Raw genomic sequence first — 23,185 nt, forward strand, 5'->3', positions numbered from 1 at the left:
AGAAACGGCTAAGGCGGACACCAGCCAAGAGAATTCCACTGAATACGCACAAAGCCAATGGGTGGACATGTCGACGCAAGCGGCGAGAGGACGCGACATGCCAGAGCACGGAATGACCCGTGGGATCACCACGAGCTCGGCGGTCAAGCGTTCGCTGGAGCAATCAGCGGGCACTGCTCACGAGAGCAAAGTTGAGGGAGCACCAGGGAAAGCGACCCCGAGGCGGCGCTCGGGCCTCAGAGCGAGGTCCAATCTACGTGTGGACCGACCGGTTGGCACTCCAAGGGACCAGCGACTAACTGATGCCGGACTACCGGATGGCCCCGGAGACGTCTAGAAGGGAGCTAGACGTACACGGTAAGCAACATGCTTCGGGCCTACCCCCTTCTTTTTTAGTGAGTAACGATGGATAGTCACTGGGCATTGAGCTTTGCAACCTTAAATGTCCGAGGTTTGGCCTCCAGGAAGAAGCATGCTCAAGTGTATCGCTTGTTAATTGACCAAGATATTGACGTGTTAGCCGTGCAGGAGACAAAAGTGGAAGGTGAGGAGGAGACTCGGAGCATGATGCTGCGGTTTACGTCTAAATATTATGCCATAGTTGTTCACGCAAATAGAACTTCAGCCAGTTGTGTGCTTTTTGTTAAAAGATTCCGGGATTGATTGTTGGAAGTCACTTTTTTTGTGACTCAGGTAGAACAGTGACTTGTGAATTTAGTACTAGCAAAATTGAATGGCGCGTCATATGTGTCTATGCGCCCAACGTGGAGGCAGACCGAGAAACTTTCTTTTCGTTAATTAGGTAAAATTTACGGACACCAAAACAGCTTGTTTTATTGGGGGATTTCAATTGTGTATTGAGCGCGACGGATAAAATTAATAACCGCCATGTGCGAGACAGACGTGTTGATGTGCTCTATGACTTGCTGAATGAATCTGACCTGGATGATGTTGCGGAGTGCCTCGAAGCAGGTCGCGAAGTTCAATTTACGCATTTTCAGGGAACCAGTCACGCACGTCTTGATAGGATATACATGGCAGGGGAGACGCTAGCTAAAAGCAATAGTTACACAGTCTTACCTGTCGCTTTCTTTGACCATTGTCTTGTACAATATAACGTGAGACTTAAACAAAAAGAAAACAAATTTAGTTGAGATTTATGGAAGTTTAACGCTAAACTATACTTCGGGATGACATTTTTATTAATTTTGTGATTGAGGGAATTAAGAACAATAAAGTGATCGGAGCCTGTAATATTGGCGAGGAATGGGAGCTGTGACGTCCACGCAAACACGGACTGAACCGCGGACCTGTCAGGGTGTTTTCGCTTGTTGTTCAAACCCACGCATAAAAAAAGGAAAAGAAAACCTTCGGTGTAACGAATAGGCATTCCGGAGTGAAGTACCCGAAGGATTGTTTCTACTATTCTCACGGGCTCCCCCGCGCAAACACGAGGACCGGGCGGCGCCTTGTCGTCTACAGACCGTGTGACAGTGTACGGTGGAGATAATCAGCGCGAACCTTTCAGATTTGTGGCATGGGGGAGTAGCAGAGCACCTTTTATTGGTTCGGGGAATGCGACGCGGCCGCAGCGCTTGTGCCGGGTCCAGTATGACTTTACGTCAGCCTCCGTAGCTCCAGGGCTCATTACTGCGTTCTGCGCGGATGGCCGCCCGCGGCGGTGAATGACGAAGAAGTGGCGGCTACGGAGAATTTCGCGGAAGACACCGAGCTACATGGAAACGTTGAGACTTGGTCTGGACATCGGCTCACCTAGTACCGGAAGCATCAGGACGATTGTTCGCCCGTTATTAAAGTGTCTTCGGACGGCTCGCCGATCACTCTCCCTGAGGCTTGAGTTGGTACATTGTTACTTGCTCAGCTTTGTTTGGGAGAGGGTTTTCTACTGGTGCGGGCCGCGGGAGCGGCCGTCGAAGATGACACACAACGACTGACAGAAACAAAATTCCGCCATATCCACGAAGTGAATGATGATGAGTGGGCGAAGCTCCGGAGGTAAACCTGGTAAACCATGAATCCTCTGTACAATTTGCCCACTCGATTTTATTACATCGCTCCCCCTACCGTACGTCGCCGCACTAAATCGAACGATTGCCTTCAACCAATGACACGCGCCATATGTGACATCATTCCTATTTTATAAGATCTCGCGTCTTTCATCAACTACAAGTACCGCTTTCTAGTTTATAATATCTTGCATCTTTTCATCATCAGCTACAAGTACCACCATCTAGTAAACACTACAAGAACTAAACGAGAGGTGGCAACATACAGGAGACGGTACCGCCATCTAGTGAACACTGCAAGAACTAAACTAGAGCTGGCTACATACAGGGGACGGTACCGCCATCTAGTGAACACTGCAAGAACTAAACTAGAGGTGGCTACATACAGGCTACAGGGGACGCACAGCCCACGCCCTAAGGAGCTTCGCCCCTAATATGCCGCATGGATAGTGGCGATCGGTTTGGTGCCCCGGTAGGGCGGTGTCGGGTCCTACAAAAAAGGGACTACGAGACGATACGAGGGGGCCGAGATACGATGTGAAGAGTCAGAGAGATACGATACGATGAGCTCGAGATGGTAGAGAGACGGAATGGAAAAGGAAGATAATGGTGCGAAGAGATAGCAATGAGAGTCGATGAGATGACGACTGAGGCAAAGGTGATATGACGAGGAATGAAAGTTAGAGAGGAGAAACGAGGAAGCTAGTGATTGCGGGACGTTATGAAAGAAGATTAAGATGGAAATCGCCGAGAGAGACAACGAAGACAACGAAGACAATGAAGACTGACAACACGGACCATTCGTAAGACGAACTCTATGCACCCTATTTAGATTAGCTTTGCGGGAAGGGAGGTGGCCTGTTGAGACATTGCGTGGTTTTATTCATTGATAACTTTATCATTTGTGTCGTCGTGTGTTTATTCTGTATTATTCTGTATTCTGTCACCATTACTTCACCTATGTATCCTTTTTCGCATGTCACGAGTATTTGCTGATGTGTTACAATTTGGTCTAACAGAGATGTCGTTCACGGACAGTATGTGTGTACGCCATTTGCACTTGCTATTAAATTAATTGAATCAGTAAACAGAAACAGATCGTAGCGTCTCTTACTTCCCGGCCCCAGCACGATTCCTTGTATGTGAGAAGTGATTGAGACACATAGCCAAGAGGGACCGGATAGACAAGGGGTTGAGTGGTCTTCCCTCTCTTTGGTAATCGGTGGCGTAGCGGGGGACGTCTTAGAGCTTTTGAAACAAAGCGTTAAAATGAAATCCATATCAAGATATAGTACTTTAAACTATCAAGAAAGAATGAAAGAAAATGAACTCAGAACAACGCTTAAGAAATTGATAACATTAGAAAGCAAGAAGCCTGGTGCATATAAGGAAGATATTTGAACGGTGAAACGACCAATTGCGCTAGTAGAGCAGGAACGCTACAGACGAGCCCTTATTCGAGCGAGAACAGTGGCGTGGGCTATGGGGGAGATTCCTACCAAGCGCGCACTTGGAATCGAGAAATCACGAGCGCGTCGTAATCACATCGACGAAATAGAGGAAAATGGAATTATGCCAAATACTAACAGCACTATCGCTGAAGCTTTCTTTCGGTATTAAAAGGTTCTCTTAGCAGCCGCAATAGTAGATGTTACGAAGTTGAAGGACACTTTCTTCAGCCGGATGCCGCAACTATCTCTTGAACGAAAGGAGCGTTAGAGAGGCCTATAACCGTTTCCTAAATTGAATATGCAATAGATAGTCTCGCCGCTGGGAAGTCGCTGGGGCCTGACGGTCTCGGTGCGATGTAGTATAAAGCTTTTAAAACAGAAGTTTCTCCAGTGTTACAAGCTGTGTTCAAGGAAGCCTACGCAATCAAAGCGTTGCCACTTTCATTTGCCGAGACTCACACTATACTAATACCTAAGACGGATGAAAACGCAAAGTTAAAACTAGTTTTGTCAAATAGGCGCATTTCGCTAACCAACACTGACTACAAAATACTCATGAAAGTTTTGGCAGGTAGATTGCAGTCCGCAATCACAGGAATAGTTTGGGAGCACCAAACGTGTGGCATCAAGGGGCGCTCAATATTGATGAACACACACACAATGCGATGTGACCTTGAGAGTTGCGATGCTTTTAATTCCCATTTTGTGATCCTCCAGCTTGATTTAGAAAAGGCTTTTGACTGCGTCCAGCAAGATGTGTTATTCTCCATACTTGAACACGTCAATGTGGGATCGGTGATTACAGAGGGCATAGTTTTGGCGTATAAGAACTCTACTACACGACTAATTATTAACAAGATCCCGGGGTCTCCCATTAGGCTGGAACGTTCTGTACGCCAGGGATGTCCGGCAAGTCCACTCTTGTTTGCATTGTACATAGAGAGCTTATGCTTGGCCATAATAGAAAACGAGACCATCCGTGGTTTCAGACTGCTTGACGCCGAGGTAAAGGTTTTGGCATACGCTGATGATGTAGCAGTGTGTTGCACCACCAAAGAAAGTGTACAAGAGACAGTTGCCGTTGTTAAAAATTTTGGAGAAATTACAGGAAGTCGGGTTAATTGGGGAAAGTGTCTGGGGTTGTGGCACGGAGACTGGACATCAACCCCAGATACCTATGCTTTCTTTCTTTGCCTTTCGTTCTTCATCCAATTCACAATTTTTAGATTGTGACCAAGTACGGCCATATCCTTACAGTAAACCGGAACACTTGCGGTTTAACTTTCGATTTACACATGCAAAAAAAGGCCTTTACATTTATTATTATAATGGCTAAGTTCACTGAGGCGCTTTTATGAAGTCTTACCTGCATATCTGCAACCACTGCTAGGACGCAACTCATAGACATCTACAAAGAGGCAGTTGTCCTCATGGCCGCTCGTAGCACACACAAAGACACTATATTGATGACATCCAAGGCGCTGCACACCGTGACTCATGAAATCTAGCAGTTTACTAATTTTCTCATAATCTAGAGATGGGGCGCCATCCTTAGTATAGCTTGTAAAGTACAGGTTCAGTTAAGTTTATCACGTCCGACACCCATATTCCAAGAGGAAACATTGCGAACCCTTTAGGGTGCGATTGACGTTACTCTATACAATTCGTTACTACAATATGAAAATCGTAAATATTCACTAACACGTTCTGTCTACTTCTCTTTTTTTCCTATACCCCAGTGCCTACAGCGTGAAGCAACAAAGGTGAGTGCAGTTGCTTCTATCGACGAGCTTCCAGCTGAACCTTTACAGAAACGGTGTTAAGAGTGTATGTGATTCACTTCTTTCAGGAAAACAACACCGTAGACATTGTGAAGTTCAACAAGGTAGGTTTGAAGAGCTGCTTCTGCTCACATTCGGCTGAAAACTATATATGTGCAATTTTACTTTTTATTAACTTACATCCTCTTTATAGGGTTGTCCTGAAGCTAGCGTCAGCAGAAAAACGTTCGTTTAAATTGTAAAGCCACTCGATGGTGCATCATTATATGGTTTAATGGAAACCTTATGTCACTTGAGAGATAGAGGTAAACGTTCTAATGAAAAAGCTTTCGATAAAGTGGAATGCTTGGCCAGTTGGTACAACATAATGTTGAATTGTATGAGCGCACAAGGTAGAAGGAAAAGCACTCGACAGGAAAGACGCTCACTTACAACTGAACTTTTATTAGAAAACATTCATTGCACCAGAATACAAACCCGCTGGCGCAACCAACTATCACTTAAAGGTCCCCCCCCCCCCCTGTTCCAAAAGAAAAGAAGGTATACGTTTATGTACCTCAACAGCTCAAAAAAGACACCTCTTTTTCACTTATTGCTACCGAACGAACACTGATGCACGTGCTTGCATTTGCCCTAATCTCTTCTGTTTCCATTATTTCTCTGGTCAGCTTGGACTTTGATTTCCCCAGATTTCTAGTACTGCCAAACTGCGGATCGCCTCCACAATCCCTGCAATGCATTGACAAGTGCGTGCCACCTCTGAGAATCTTCAAGGACGTCGCATGTTCTCGGAGTCAATCATTTAAACAACGTCCAGCCCAGCCGATGTACACTTTTCCGCAGCTCAAGCAGATTGTGTACACAACCACTGGAATACACAGTACAAACAGCGTGGCATGTTTTTAGTGCAACCGTTGTTGTTCACCCTTCTATGATTTCCTATCATGGGGCACAGTTTTGCCAGATTGCAGGGAGCCGTGAGAACAACGCGTACTCCGTGCTTGCGCCCAATCTTCATCAAGGAGTACGAAATCTAGTGCACATACGGCATAGCTACAACCGTTTTTGTTGGCCTTGTTTTCGCCATGTTGGCGGTACTTAACCTCTTCAACTTCCTTAACATGGTACTGCCTACTGCCACAAGCAAGCTGTCCTGGTAACACGACCTGAATAGGAGTCCTACTTGATTCCGGAAACTGCGTTCCAATTTATGTGGACATGTTTTGCTGAGTGATAAACTAAGGCAGGAATTAGCTATCGCCCTTTTCACTAGCTTGCTGTGAGAAGAGTCAAAGGGTAACAGGCCCTTCTTTGACCACGGTTAAAACTGCCAGCAAACGTGACCAACTGCACTAAAATCAATGTTAAGATCTAAAAGCTGCAAAGCCTTTCTGGCCGGTTGTTCATGTGTGATTGACAATGAACTTGTGCATTGTTTAGAACAATCCAAGATGTTGGTTACTAATCAAGTAGGTGAACAGTTATCCGCTATGTTTAACATCACTAGGAAGTCATCAACATATCTGTAGACATTAACTGCAGGTTGTCCCACGAGCTCATGTGGCTTCCGGTAAGATTTTGCTAAGAATATTGCACAAAGCACAGAGGCCACACAGGGCCCAATGCATATGCCCTTGCTTTGTATAACTGTCAAATCATCACATTTCACAACTAACTCAGGTCGGGTAGCCCGGACAGCTTGCTTGTGGCAGTAGGCAGTACCATGTTAAAGAAGTAAAGAGGTTAAGTACCGCCAACATGGCGAAAACAAGGCCAACAAAAACGGTTTTAGCTATGCCCTATGTGCACAAGATTTCGTACTCCTTGATGAAGATTGGGTGCAAGCACGGAGTACGCGTTGTTCTCACAGCTCCCTGCAATGTGGCAAAACTGTGCCCCATGTTAGGAAATGATAGAAGAGGTGAACAAGAGCTGTTGCACTAAAAAACATGCCACGCTGTTTGTGCTGTGTATTCCAGTGGTTGTGTACATAATCTCCTTGAGCTGCGGAAAAGTGTACATCGGCTGGGCTGGACGTTGTTTAAATGATCGAATCCGAGAACACGCGACGTCCTTGAAGGTTCTCGCAGGTGGCAAACACTTTTCAATGCACTGCAGGGATTGTGGGTGCAATCCGCAGTTTCGCAGCATGAGAATTCTGGGCAAATCAAAGCACAAAATGACCAGAGAAATCATGGAAGCAGAACAGATTAGGACGAATGGAAGCACGTGTATCAGTGTTCTTTTGGTATCAGTAAGTGAAAAAGAGGTGTCTTTTTGAGCTCTTGAAGTAGATAAACGTATACCTTCTTTTCTTTTGGGGGAGGGGGGTGTAACCTTGAAATGATAGTTGGTAGCACCTGCGCGTTTGTGTTCTCGTGCAAATGAAGGTTTTCTAATAAAATTTCAGTTTTAAGTGAGCGTCTTTCCTGTCGAGTGCTTTTCCTTCTACCTTGTGCGCTCATACACTTTCACATTAAAGCTTGCGATGTTAGCCTGGCTGTTTGCGTCAAATGCTACTGCAGGAGCAGGGTGATGACTATGATGTATACACAGATAACCTCATAACACATAAACCACCCCTCACCCCACCTCACAAACACAGTTTGGGAAGGTCCGTATGCTCGTGACCCCCACGAATGATTACTATGCAGATTACTGTTACACATTACTATGCAGCTTAAAGACCTCCTTACGGGTGGGCTTCGGAGCTGCCATATTGATGTAACCGTAGACCAATAGAAAAAAAATGGGTTGGTGCATTCTACGTTTAATGACCTTACTTATTCACGTCACGATACAAGATACTACGAAAGCATTCACTTAACACTCTCATGATGACGGTGCCCATGTACCCGATGTAAAAATGTCAATATCTGCATACCATTTTGTTCTTTTGGATGTTCACGGCTGTCAATATGTGAATTTGTAAATACTCGTAGTGCCAGACGAATTAAAAAAACATGGTCGCAATTATCGCACCAATAAGTGCAATGACAACACATTACTCAGGAGCCCATAGCCAGAATCACACTTCAGTACTGGTGCATGCGTACTGATTACGCAAACACGAATATAATTTTTCAGTTTGTAACTATTTCGTTAGTGCTCCCAGAAACACGTACCATTTGTTTCAGTGCTTAATACACTGAGACGCCCGATCTCCATGGTTGGTTCTTTGTGAAGAAATTTGAACATTGAAATAGACACGTTATTGTTATACTCCGCAAACTTATTACTGAAAAGTAACCGCCAATTGGCGTAAAAGCACTGACTTCTCTTTTATGGTGCCACCTTTCGACAAAATTTATGCTTTTCAAAGGAAATCTGCATGTGGTACTCGATGACACAGCCTCTTAGAACGCCGATAAAACGAAGGGCCTTAATCGGTGCGGCAGCTTTAACTATATTAATGCATAAAAGTAACAAGCGATCTATTGTATGGAGTTTCTATTCTGCGTGAAGTCTAGCACGTTGACTTCGCAATTTGCACCAGTAGCGTAATCATAATTTATTCATAGCATCGCCTGCTAATGTTCTCAATCGCAGTGTGCTTGAAACCTGTACGATCGCGTCAAGTCGAATATTACAGATCACCTGCCCATCAGGGACGTAGCTGAGCTGGGCACTGCGTTGCGAAGCCTTTCCTCCCTTCACCTACTGAACGGTAACATCGTCAAGAACCTCGAAGCTTTGCAGAACAGCTTCCAGAGGCTGCGACTGCCGCATTCTGGTGGCGCACAAGGCACCGAACCCTTGCAGCGAACATTGCAGTCGGCCAGCGAAGCCTTTCGCAACATGTCCAAGTCCGTGACGTCAGGTGCCGCTCTGCAGACGGTGGTACATAACTTCAACCGAACGTTGCAGACATTCAACAGCATAGCCACGGCATGCAGGCGTGCATTCCATGACGCCCACGGCCAATCAGCTCATGCACCGCTTTCAGGTTGGTGAGAAGAATGTAGTAATGTTAACCAAAGACGTTCACTGGCGTAGCTAGTGCAGTAGTAGCGTTGGGAGAAGACTTCAGCCGCCCCCCCCCTAGTGTTGCAAATTTGTATGTGTGGAAATGTACCTGAAAACATGCAAACGAACGCGTTTCACGCGTTCGCTGGATGTTTTCGCGTGAACGCGTGAAACGCGTGAAATCAATCTTTCATCCAGCAACAAAATTTCTGGCTATGCTACTGTTGAGGTCATACAGATTTGTTGGCCGACAGTAATCCTTGCATTTCTAAATAAGGCACATCATAAAGGTCACCAAGCAAGACCATAACGGGTGTATACTTGAAGAATTGTGTCTATATTTTTATTGCAGTAGCGAATAAATGGACAATCTCAGCTGGATATTACCGCTGGCATCGGCGTCGGCGTCGGCATCGCCATTACTTACCGTATATGTGTACGTATCTATATATATGAAAACGCAAGAAAGAAATAATAATCTAGCAAAATACTTTAGCGCCCGCAATTGAATGTGAGACCTCTAAATTGTGAGTGCGATGCATTAGCCACTGAGCCACAAAAAAGCACCTCCTTCAACTTTCAAAAGGCAAGCTATTTATATCTACCATTTATTGCTGTTGATGGGCGTCTCGGGGGGGAACTATCGTGTTTTCAGCCTTACCAGTGAGATGGCGTCATAGGACGCATTGTCACATCGTCACGTCGTGTCGGCGTGCTCTTAGATCTCACGCATACTTTACCCTGAGTAAAGGGGGTAGGAATAACGCTCACCCGTGTGCTTGCTTATCTCGCAGTGCGGAGGGTTGTACGTCTTGGCTGGAGTTTGGCTTTCACCGGAATGATTCTGCTGTTGCTACCGGGCGCATCGCTGCATTTGTTGCACAGTCTCCGTTTGCGAAAAGGGCGCGCTTTTCAGACACATCGAAGTAACAACTGAGACGCTTATTTGCGTTCATCTGTACCTGTGAGTACGTTTCGTGCGGCATTTCTGCATGAGAAACGCGGGGCACGTTTTGATCTGCTTGCCATTCTGAGCACGACCTTCCATCCTGTTGCTATCGCGTTCATTCTTCGCCTTTGCGGCAAAGCTGTGACTTTTTTGTTGTATGCTGCAGATTATCCGGTCTACTTTAGCTGGACGTCCTAGTTCAAGGGGATTCGGTACCTGTGGTAGACGTAAAGGGCCTTCCTGTGACACATAGCCAAGGAAATCCGTGAACTCGTTAGCTATACGTGTCTTGGAGCGACAAGCACGAAAACAGCTTTGTGCTAACACCACCGTTCTCCCTAGACCTTATAGACCTATTTATTCACTGTCTCATGTGAATTTGTTCATAGCGGTTCGGAAACATATTTAGGAAAACGGAATATTCCTCTTTTGAAATGCCTGTCTCCTTCCTTTGACTCCCTCAGGTCATTTTTAACCATGTGCTTGTCACCCATTTTTTCTGAGTTTGACGAAGTCTTGTTCCCGCAAAAGAGCAAAATTTGTATAGAGTACAGTGTGAACCTGGTTCAGGGCCAGATTTTTCTTTCAGTATTTGTCCACCCTTCTTCTACTTCTTAATTAACAATAAAGTGCACAAAGTCTTAAGGTATGTTGTTTATTTTTTTATTTCGTTAAATTGAAGAACCTAGCTAACCGAAAAATTGTAAAATGTGATCTCTTAAACTCATACAAAACATGCAGTAAAGTTTGAGATTGTCTCAAGGGACTGGCATCAGGGCACGTGATCAAGTTTTTAGATTTTAAGCTAATCTTTTCAAACACAATCCGATTATCTTGGATATATTAACTGCAAAAGATATTACTAAATAAAAATCAAAAGACGAAGTTTGCACTGAGCCGTGTGAGGCTTTACAGAGCGATACTGGAGTATTTTGAAGACTAATTTGATTGCTTGTAGGTTATTTGTAGGCCTAAGATAGATGACGTTTTCCTTCTGAGCGATAGCTGCGCTGTATAGCTACGCGATGCTAGGTTATTTCTATACGTTGAATTCTGAGCGCATACAGGTTAGAGCGCCAACCGTCACAGTCACAGACACGACACGTGCACGTCGTCGTTGGCGTGGACATTCCATTGCGTCGTAGTCATCTCGTAGCCGTCGTTTTCTTTCTAATTCTCTAGCATTCTCTCATTTTAGGTACACAGTAAAAAATTTTACACCCAAAAGGTTGAAAAGGGTGCTTTTACGAGAAAGCACCCTTTACCACCCATAAACGGTCGATTGAAAAACAAGCACCCATTTGTTTGGGTGTTTGCCTCGATAGCACCCTAAAATAGGCTCTAAGGGTGCTTTTGTGCCTGAGAAGGGTGTAGGTGACGATTCATCAGATGGAATATGCAGCACAAGAAGAACACATAATTATAATATTTGGGACTTTACGTCTCAAAAACCTCGATATGATTATGCGGGTCGTCGTTGTGGAAAGCTCTATAGATTTTTACCATTTGGTGTTCTTCAATGGGCACTGATATCGCTATGTGCACAGGCTTCTACCTTTTCGCCTCCATCTGAATTCGACTGCCACGGCCGGCATCGAACCCGCGACCTTCGGGTTGGTGGCCGAGCAGCGTAGCTACTGCACCAATATGTGGACCTTGCGTTAAATGACGGCCTAGACTTAGAATGTGGGAAGGTGCTCTCCGAATACAGCAGAATGCCAGCAAAAGCAAATCGCGTTTCATCTATAATGGCAATTAACTGTAATCCGCGATACGAAAGCTCACCTTAGCGTTGGTTATAAGCTACATGTTTGCTGTGGAATATATACAGGAACACAATGTTCGCCCGAGTATGGGTGTGTGTGCGTCAGTCTGCGCATGTGTTCGCGTGTAAGCGCGATTGTGTGTACACCCGTGCATGTGTGCATGCGCGTGTAGGTGCGAGTCCGTGCTTGTGTTAAGTGTGCCTGTGCGCATGTGTACGCCCATGCATGCGTGCGTTTACGGTCGCGTGTGTGTGCTGCCATATGTGTGTACGTGTATGTGTGTGCGCCTGTGAATAAGTATGCATGTATATCAGCTCGTGCGCCCTCGATTTTTGTGTGTGTGTGCGGGGGGGGGGCACTGCTTCTTAGTGTTTAAGGTTACACACCTGTTCAGACTGGGAGTCTATATGGGAGGTGGCTTAAGAAATGACGGTGGTCAACGCACTGTACACGGACTATTCAGTACATGGAAAACAGCTGCACATTTTCGTACCTCACCATTGCTTACGAACTTGCTGTGGTAGCTGATTAGGTCCGCTGAGGCGCTTCTACGCTCGAAAACGTGGGTTATGACCAATTCACACGGAAAGCTGTCACTGCACTTATGCACAACCATCGTTTATATTAACAATGTTTAACAAGAACGTGCCCTGCCTTTGCTACAAGTGCTTAGCTAGCTCATTGGGCAACCATATGGATTTATGTGCTGATCATGTGGTCAGCAAAAAGTTTGTTATAACAACCTCGGCACGTTTCGTGGTGCGTGACAAGCCTTCTAAATATCCGCGACTGTGGATTAATTTGTTCCAGCTTCTACTACGCATTCAGTGTTTGCGGCACCATACGCGGAATTGCCAGACACAGACAATGCGAAAAGAAATTCATCTGGAAAAAGGTGTAGCGATGCTCTCCCGCTAATGCCACTGAGGACGAAATAATTATTGTTTCTGGCCATTCCATGGTGCACTTCGTTTTCCGCAAGTTTTGCTTCACTATTTTTCGCCCACTGCAATCGCATTCCGTCAAAATACTCAAAGAACCAGAAGCTGGTGAATAACCTGAATCGCTGTGCGACTGGCTGGAAGGAGAGTTGCCATTTACAAGGAGTCATTCCGCGTCGAACGGCCGTCCGCCGTATGCGCCATAGCGTTTGCCTTTAGGCGCCGTCTTGGCGGGTTTCCCGCTCACCCCGGCCAGCGTTGCTCCCACAACGGCGGCGTAGATAAGCGAATAGTTGCGTCAGCAAACACCTGCATCGACAGCTGCGCCGCCGCCGCCGCCAGTGCCTCCTCCTTCTCTCTCTCAACGTTGCCCTCTCTGTCTCATTCGTCTTTCAAATGCGTTGCGTTGGTCTGGAGTCTTGGTCGCTGTGTGTGTTCTAGCGAACAGGCGCATATTCAATGGTGGTCACGCATGACACCGTGTTCGAAGTGACGCTCGGATTAACAAATATTCATTGAGTGGCGGACACGGACAACGTGGGCCTGTTAACGGTGAGTGTACTGTTTTCGTAGGTAGTAATCATACAGCGCTAGCTGGGCGCCTGCAGCAGCTCTGCCGAAGTAGGCTGCCAGCCATTTACAACAGCATGCGTTCGCGGGCCTGTTGCAGATGCCCGATTAAACGTGTGACTTAACGAGTTCATACTGCTATGCGCGATGTTGTGTAAATACCTGCATCACTCATACAGTGAGTGATGTGATCACTTAACAAGGGCGGGATTAGTTGCTGATCGCACATTGTCTCTACGCTGCACAAAGTGGTTGATATTGTTTTAAGATGTGCTTTGGGCTACATCGTAATAACATTTCTATTAATACTCAAATGTGCAACGTGCTTCTGTAGGTGTAAGCGTAAAAAAAGAAAGAAAAAGAAAAAATTATGTACAGAGGCGCACTGTACGAAATGGCTTTTTTTACGCTTAAAGACGGTATAGTTGGAGGTGCTGATATGCTGCGATGCTCCCAGCACGTGCGCCTCGGTTTTTTAAGCTATTTAGGATAAGTGTCATCAGCAACTGGGAAAGATCTAGCAGACATCCAAAGGCGCGTTGTTGTGGCCATCGCCGTGCGTTGTTTTCCCTGGTTTCTGTTTGCAGTTTTCGTGCTTTGCCTTCATCTGCGATAACGTTCGGCGTTATAACAGAATCGAGAAAGTATACGTGACTGTGGGAGCTATGTGCGGTAGCTCTAGCATAAGCCATAGCTGCTGCAACATAGACGGCGTCCGCGCGCGTTGGTGTCGTTCCAGCGCTCCTACTTGCTTGATTGTGTTTAACTGAGTATTTAGGCACGGGTTACGTTTGTAAATCCCGTGCTCAGTAATCGCTAATAGTGTGCCCCTGATTGCCATCAGACGATGGGCTTGGTTGTCGAAATATGCCAGACGCTTTTTCTGAAAGCAAGCTTTGAAGAATTTTTTTAAAGAAATACTTTTATACGTGCTAGTCAGTGCCTATTGCAGGCCCACAACTCTTTAAAACTGGACGAGCTATCACATCTTTTATCAAATTACAATGAATTAAGATGATTGAATTATAGATGACGAATTTCTGTGCTAGATTAGGTGCACAAAACACATGTTCGCAGCCCTACGTCTAGAAAGCAGGAAGCACAGCGTCAAATTTGGATTAGATTCCATTGACGGAGCGTCTTGTGAGGGTAGAAAGAACGAGAAAATTGTTCATTTTTGATGCCCTTATAGAGGCAGTCAGAATTGCACTGATTGGTGACTTGTAACAATTCCTCAGATTGTTAGAGGCATGATTAAAGTCAGTAAATCTTTTACTTTTTTTGCAGACCTCCTCGCTAGTGCCACGCCCAAGATCATTTGTTCTCATGTAAAAGAGAAAGCAGAAATGTCTTCACTGTTTGTACATGTAGAAGTAAGTTTCTTGTGCGATTTGATTAATGCTACATGTTCTGAACATTGTACTTTAAGAATTGTTTTTCACACTGGCTCACTACCCTAGAAGGAATTTGATTCTTAGGTGAGTTCAGGCTTTCGTAAGTGCCATTATTGAGCTGTAGTCTTACACTTCACCTCATTTCGGGAATTTGCTGTATGCTGGAAAACTCTTGTCTTTATCATACGAAATTATTGGAATGTATGAGTTGTATGCTTCGAGCTTAGTGTAATGTCGATTACACGCCATTTCGAAGGATACACACTACACATTCTTTATATATGGTGCTGCCAGAACCGCACGAACATCCTTTTATGAGAAGTCATAGTTGCTCTTATTACAGAATGAGAGGGTGCCGCTGACGTCCTGCGTAGTCTACCCCGGCCCCAGCCTAGAGCAAGCCTACTTCCTGAACCTCCACATGGATAACCGAAAAATCTTCCGTGTCCGTAATGACGAAGAAGGAGTGACAGCAGTGATGAGTTGATTTTTTTTATTTTCAACATTGTCTACGGCCGCAAAGCCTTTAGCAACCACCGTGATTGAGCGGCTTTTTCTCGGCGTGAGTTGGAGTTTATTAAAGAAGTTTTTCAGGCAGTACGACGCTGAAAACTTTAGTGTCACAATGCCTGAACAACTTTTTCTAGTGTGGTCATGGTAGATGAACAAATATTGTTATTTGTGTAAGTTATTTTGCCTAAATATAGCTGGACCATTCCATGCCAAACGTCCCATCCACTTTGGCGACCATCTGAATTGTATCTGAAAAAAAATGTGCTGAGTTACTGCGTTGAAAACAGTGAACTGCTAGAATATTTCATCGAGAAAAAAAACGTTTTGTTCATGTGGCTGGCTTATAACTTCCTGGCATAATGCCGTCTGTGTGCTGTTTGTGGAAAATTTCGTTTTAAAACTACCGCTTATTTTTTCTAAAGTGAATTCGGTCTACCTGTTAAGCAAATGTGCTTCTTTAAGGTATTTGAAGTTCAATAATAATAGTGCAATATTTTTGCCTCATTCGCTTCCAAGAATAAAGCCAAAATGTGTTATGTTTGCATTTTTTATTGCAATATCGCACTTTGTATGAATATCTGAGCAGTGAATACTTACTCCACAGAAACTATATTTTGAGGAAAAATATCTTTATAACTCTCAAGCTGCTGAAATTGAAATACACGAGAAAATATCACGAATTTCACAAAATCGTGATTTTTGCCCGTATTGAGATGGAATTTGCTCCATGTTTTGATACAATGAAAACTCATCATTATACCTAAACTGTAAGAAAATGAAATTCTTTCTGTAATAAAAATCTTATCGCAAAAAGGACAGGAAAGAGCGCTGTCAATTGAATTTTATTGAAGGTGCTACGAGCGTTTTTATACTGAGCACAAGACCAGACTCATCTGCAACAACACATGTGTGACCATGACAAAATAATTTTAACCGAGAAAAGAATACTCTTTTTCGGAAAAGATAAGTGAAGGTGTACTGATGCATTGATCCTTGGCCTTCCTGATAAAGAGTTCTAAAATCTCTCATTTCTGCTTGCTTTTTTTCGAAAACCGTGTTTTATGAAACTTAGGATTACACTTACACTCTTTACGGTGTCCGGCCATGAGACTACTATAGCCCTTCTTAACATATAAAGCATGCTGTCTTGCTTGATCATTGAAGCATTGCCCAGTTTGTTCTATGTTTACTTTTGCACGTGTGAGCGGTATCTCATACACATTAGATTGGCATTCAGTAAACCTATTTTAGTGACGAATGGTGCAAGATTGACTATTCCTGTTGCTGTAAGTACATGCACTTTTGAAAGCTTGCATGGGGTGAGAAACAACAATGTCATATCTGCTGGCTCTTTTTCTGAAATTGTGAGACACCTTATGTACGTAGTACCGCGTGACATGCAAAGGTGATTGGTCATTCTCTTTTTCTTTTGGTCCTGTTTCCTTTAACTTAACTTTCTGCAGGCGGGTTTCGCAAACAAGTGTGATGATGCTGTTGGGGTATTGGCTGGTGCTTTCAGCCCAGGAGTGCTAAGAATGTTCTGCCTTTTGATAGTGGGCATTCAAAAATAGTAGAAAGAGGAATTGATACCACATGTATTCAGGCCACCCTTCAGAAGTCATGTTAGCACAAGGGTGAGGTCAGGCTTAAAAACCAGATTAAAAGACTAAAAGATGCTGGGTATCCCAACAGAATCATTACACCCGTTCGCAAAATCCTCCTGCAGAAAGTAAAGTTAAAGAAGACATGACCAACAAAAAACAATGACCAAAACCTTTGCATGTTATACCACTACACGTTTCTCACAATTAAAAAATAGCCAGCAGATATGATATTACCGTGTAGTTTTCCACCCTTTGCAAGCTTTCAAAAGTGCGTGTACTAAACAGCAACAGGAATAGTCAATCTTGCCCCATTCGTCACGAAAATAGGTTTACTTAGTGCCAGTTTAACGTTTGTAGAAGTATTTTTTATCAGGTAAACCAATTATGTTTGTTTTTTGTGTGTCCTGACTCAGTTTTGTGTTCCTTTTTAGCTTATTGTGTTTCTGATCATTGTATTGGCTTCTTAAGTATTCGCTAAAGTTATATGTGCGAAAACCCGTATATGTTTGCATGTACATCATTTCTCATAACCAATTAATAGACATCCATGAATACAAAGCTTAAACCACTGTTATTGTATGCATTTGAAACACTATCCATATATATTTTTGTGTGCATCACTTCTTGGGAATGATTGTGTACATGAAGGCGTATATTGTAAAATCATGGTGATTGTATATATTTGAAAGAATCATAAGTATATATTTGCCTGTATTTCATTCCTATTAACCGATTGTGTACATGAAGAAGTGTTAAACTGGAAACCACTGGGATTGTAGATACTTGAAAGAATTATAGGGATATATTAGCGTGTATTTCATTTGTAGTCTCTATGTACTTGAAGCAGTATACTAAACTGAAACCAGTGTAATTGTATGTTGCGAAGAATTGTCAATAAAGTGAAACTGAAAAAAATATAATAAACATTTGAGGTGTTGCATGTGTAGTGTACATATACGTGAACGTATATCTGGTGAAAAAGTTGTGTGGCAGAAGAAAAGTTTGTTTTATTTGCCTATTAAATAAATGCAATTTCCAAGGGCAGCAAGGCTTTATTTTCTGTAACGCCCATTATGCATATACTGTGAAGTATATATAGATCCAGCACAAGTTCATACACGATTGTACGCGTTTATATTTTTGACCACACGCAATGAATGGAGCTCGACAGGTGGCGCACCATCGATAATCAGGACCACTGTCTTCAGGTAGTGTGTAATCAGTGCATGCTGATATCTATTAGTGCAGTCTAAAAGAATACTGCCACCCCTGCCATGGGCACTCAACACCTTTGTGCATCCTTCTCGCACCCTCCTCAGAGGGTGCTAAAAAGTGATGGACATTGAAGGCACCCTTCCTTAAGGGTGTTTTTGTAACACCCTACAGTTTTTTTACATGTACACCCTATTCTAAGGGTGCATGGTAAAGCACCCTTTTTGGAAGGTGCTGAATTAACACCCTTAGGGTGTCGTCCACGGGACAAGCTCACTTACACCATTCTGGGTGTAAAAATTTTACGGTGTATACGGTTCACCACCGTCGCTTCGCAATCGTTTGTTGCCAATTGTTGCCTTGTTCTTAATGTAGCGATACTAAAGCCAAAACGCCTATAAAACAAACCTATTCATTAGGGTGAACCTGTGCCCACAAGTTAAAGTGACTCTGAGAAAAGTGCGAGTCCGTCAAACACCAAAGAAATCTCAGAACACCTCTTCTTTTTCTTCACCAGAACCCCGAGCGGGTGAAGCCTCAGAGCTCGGTATGGCCAGATGTTCTTGCTGCCACGGTCTCTGATTGGCACGGTGAAGAGCGCTCTATTTGAATGCGACCAATATATCGCAGTATTATTGCGTCATAAATTATATGGACACTCTCGGCTGGATTTTCCCGTAGGCTTCGACCATTGTTCACCGTATATGTCTATGTATCTATGTATATGAAAACACAAAAAAATCAAGAAAGAAAAACTTCAGCGCGCGCAATTGAACGTCCGAACTCCGAATTTTGAGAGCGATGCGTTAGCCACCAAGCCACGAAAGAGCACCTCTTTGACCGTTCAAATGGCAAGCTATTTATATCTACTACTTACCGCTGGCGATGGGCATCTCGGAAGAACTGCTGTCGTGTTTTTAGCATTACCAGAGAGATGGCGCAATGAGCACGCGTCACCAGATCGTCACGACGTGGCGGTGCGCGCTCTCATATCCCACCTGTACTTTGTCCCGTGAGAAGGAACTCTCACTTGTGCGCTCACTTATCTCGCAGTGGAAAAAATGTACGTTTTGGGCTTTCACCGGAATGATTCTGTGGTATTTACCCGGTGCACAATGGCCACTGCCCTCATTGCACACTCTCCGTTTGCGAAAAGAGCATGCTTTTCTGAGTCATTGAAGTAACTACTTAGACGCTTATTCCATTCATCGGTAGCTGTAAATACATTTCGTGCGTTATCTGTGCGGGAGAAACGCGGGCATGTTTCGATCTACTTGACATTCTACGCATGACCTTCTAATTAGTTGCTATTGCGTTCATTGTATCGCATTTGTAGAAAAGCTGTTAAGTTTTTGTTTTTGTTTTTAGTGTAAACTGTGCTTAGGGCGACTTACCCCGTTACGGTGGCGTTTTGGCGTTTATGAATGACGGGTAGTTTTCTTACAGGCTGCACAAGTTTTTGTGGCACATGTCCGTGTTAACTGTTGCGTTTTTCCGCGTTGAAGGGTCAATGATGACTTTAGGGATTTACCCGCTTTCTGTGCCGAATATCTGTTCATGATGATGATAGTCTTTTGGTAAGGGGTGAACAAGGAACAATTTTCTGAACAATCAAATGGCAATTGTACATTCGCCACTCCGCTAGATTTATCGACTGCACAAAAAAATATCGTGTATCGCATACCACTCTTCTTGTAGTAGAGTGCACATAAGGCAGGCGCGCCACCATGGCAATACTTACTTGAAGGCACATGACACATCTGCCACATGAAAAGGAGGTGCCAACTTGCCTGCTCATTACTGAGCGTGTGGTTGCTCCACCATTTTGACATTATTGGCTGGGGACCCGAAAAATCTGTTAGGCAAATAATTGAAGCGTGTGAAATGCAAAAGCATGGACAGGATCCGTGTGTAACCTACATGTTCTAACGAGCGTCCCTTTACTCAGTTAAGGACAGTGGAGCCCTGGATATAGAGATCCAACCATAGAAGCTCTAACACGAGGTTTCTTGTTCTAGTTAAATAAAGTTTCACTCCTATTCTGCAGGAGTGATAGCAGACATCATTTCATAAAAACCGCGTCGTCAATTCAGGTTGCGTGGCGGCGCTGTGCTGAGCTCGGCCGAGTGAAAAGTGAAATTCAAATCACAGCCTGTACCTTCTTTATAGTTAACGCAAAAAAAATAAGTGGCATTTTCAAAGGAACCGTGATTTGACGGTTTCTTGCGCATGCGCTCATATCTACACGTTTTTAAAGGGCTTTCAACCACACCGAGCTCAAAGATAAGAAAGCAGTTCATTTCGCACCTTTGTTACCTTCCTATACAACCACCAGCTTCTCCTCGCCCTTCAGTTCTGTGGAAAACACGTTGAATGTCAGCACTGAGCGTTGAACTAGTAAGTATTTCGCACTTTTCAACTGCACGCTCCTATGTCCGCTTGCGCAATCGCAAACTATGAAAAAATCATAGCTCCGCCACCATGGCGACTCAATGAATATGATAGCAACTTGTGACAAATTTCGCTCACAAATGGCTGTCTAAGGAGACATAGAAAATTGAATGCAGTGTTATTATTGGAACACGGCGGTCATTCGAAACGCGAGCTGAACCGGACTACTTGGAGGAGCAAATGTGAAGTTTCTGCACCTCTGCAGCTTTCCTTTCGTAGCCAATAAAAGTTGTCCTTGAGTATAACAACGTCTACCGCTCGACACTTAACGTGCTGTTAAAACAAAATAGACGCACTAAACTTAATCACAAGTACAGATGAGTGAAAACTAACAAGGGTCCCAGTTGTTATACTTCGCTGTGTATGAAAAGCACGCGCTCTCTTCGCAAACGGGGTCTATGTAGTGAGTGAAGTGCTAATTTAGGGCCTGCAGCGACTAACGCAATCGCTCCGGTGAAATCCTGAGGCATACGATTCTCCTCACCTGTGGATAAGCACTCGCGAACAAGCATATAACCCCCCTCCCCTAATCGCGGGGCAAAGTACACCTTGAAGATAAGCGCGTGTCGGCGCATCGTGACAAGCTGGGTGCCGAGTGCAGGCGGCTTTTTTTTTTCTTTCTTGGGTGTTCATATATTAATGCGGCGAATGACCGCAGCAACGAAAAAAAACTAGCCGAGACCGTTTATATAATTACCACGCAATTAAAAAAAACAAATAGAAATCAGTTTATGGCTCACAATAGTCATTCGCCCGCAGTGGGTATGCGCCACAAGTATGACAGTCCTGCGCGAGAAGGCAGAACGGGCATGCGAAAATATGGCAAAGCAGGATAGAAGACAATTCATAACATGTATTTCTCGTACATCGACCAATGGGGTGCCTATTATATCCTGACGTCACGCGTCACGTAAACAGCTATAGCGTCACAAATTGTGCCGAAAAATCGGGTAACGCCGCGATACTATAACGCACTCGAAACCTCGTATTATCACGGGTTCTTTAGGGGTCATTTAAGGCGCATTAGCTATTTTATTTTGCTGAGTTTGTCACAAGCTCTCACATTCATGATATCATGAATAGCAATTGTGCGTCTTTGTTTGTCTTCGAGTAAGTATAGCTAATATGTCATCACACTGTTGCTAATTCTACCTTGTGTGCTTGTCGAAATTGTTCTCTTGTGTGCGTGTCTTTCAAGGCTGTGTTCACGGATTTGTCCCTGCTTTCGATGAAGCAAACTTCCAGTGAACCTGTTAAAAAGAACTGTTTCGCAGGTCGCGGGTTCGATTCCCGGCTGCGGCGGCTGCATTTCCGATGGAGGCGGAAATGTCGTAGGCCCGTGTGCCCAGATTTGGGCGCACGTTAAAGAACCCCAGGTGGTCAAAATTTCCGGAGCCCTCCACTACGGCGTCTCTCATAATCAAATGGTGGTTTTGGGACGTTAAACCCCACAAATCAAATCAAAAAGAACTGTTTCCAATATGCAGTGTGTCCAGGGCCAGCTAACTCAGACCAATCTATCATTTTTTAGAAGTGTAACGAGACTCGAAGATGCAATCAATGGCACTTTGTCGGTGGTGTAGCCTCCAGCATACTGGTGAGATAGTTTTCTTTTGTATGCTGAGATAAATCGTGAAAGTCGATTGCCGAAGTAGTTACTTGCTTTTTTTACTTGCAAAAACCAGGACAACAAAATTTCTATTGCAACTTAAAAGAAAAAAGGTTAGCGCAACTTGCACTAAGGCGCGCAACGCTGCCTAACACCAGAGTATAGACACCAAGACGGCTCTGGCTTAGCTCTGAATTTACCTTCTCACGTGTCTATTTTATTTATTTATTTCTATTTATTTCTCTACTTCTCGCTTTTTCTATTTTTTCTTCTCTTTTTCTGTTTCTCGCCTTCTATTTGTGTATGTTTGTTTCCCTCTGTTTATTTTTTCCTCTCTCAACTTTCATTCTTTCTCTCTGCGTCTTTCTTCCCTTTCTATATTTCTCCACGTCTTTTTTTCTTTCTAAGCCTCTCCTTTTTTTCCGACTCACGCTCAGTCGCCTTTATCACCCACTTGCTTAGTAAATTATACAAGTATATCTATAATAGAACCTGGTATTGTGGTCTAGTGGATTCGTCTTCTCACCTGCAGGTCGCAAGATCGAATTCCGGACGCAAGTAGGCCATATTTTTGATGGAGGTAAAACTTCTTGAGGCCCGCGTGCTTAATTTAGGTGCACGATAACGAATCACAGGTGATCGAAATTTTCGGAGCGCTTCGCTACGGCGTCTCTCATAATCATGTTGCCACGTGCGTTTATACTGGTGCCCACTTTTTTGCACAGCACCGCCCTTAGCTTATCTACAGTGCGGTATCGGTAGCGCGTTGTTCCGTCGCTCGTCATCATCATCATATCATCATATTTTATTACCTTAAAGACCCCACAAGGGGGTATTACATAAGGGGTGGATGTACAGGATATAAAAAACATTTGCCACATAAGGGGCTGGTATACAGGATATAAAACTTTTGCTACATTCAAAATATAAAATATGCTACATAGGTGTGGG

General features: G+C 44.1%; 1 pseudogene; it reads left to right on the top strand.

The window, feature by feature from the left end:
• The first annotated feature begins 405 nt into the window (after positions 1–405).
• The window catches only part of LOC142761775 (uncharacterized), a 40,808-nt pseudogene continuing 18,028 nt past the window's right edge, over positions 406–23,185 (top strand).

The sequence above is a fragment of the Rhipicephalus microplus genome, chromosome X (genome assembly GCF_043290135.1).
Source record: "Rhipicephalus microplus isolate Deutch F79 chromosome X, USDA_Rmic, whole genome shotgun sequence".
In the NCBI taxonomy this organism is placed as follows: domain Eukaryota; kingdom Metazoa; phylum Arthropoda; class Arachnida; order Ixodida; family Ixodidae; genus Rhipicephalus; species Rhipicephalus microplus.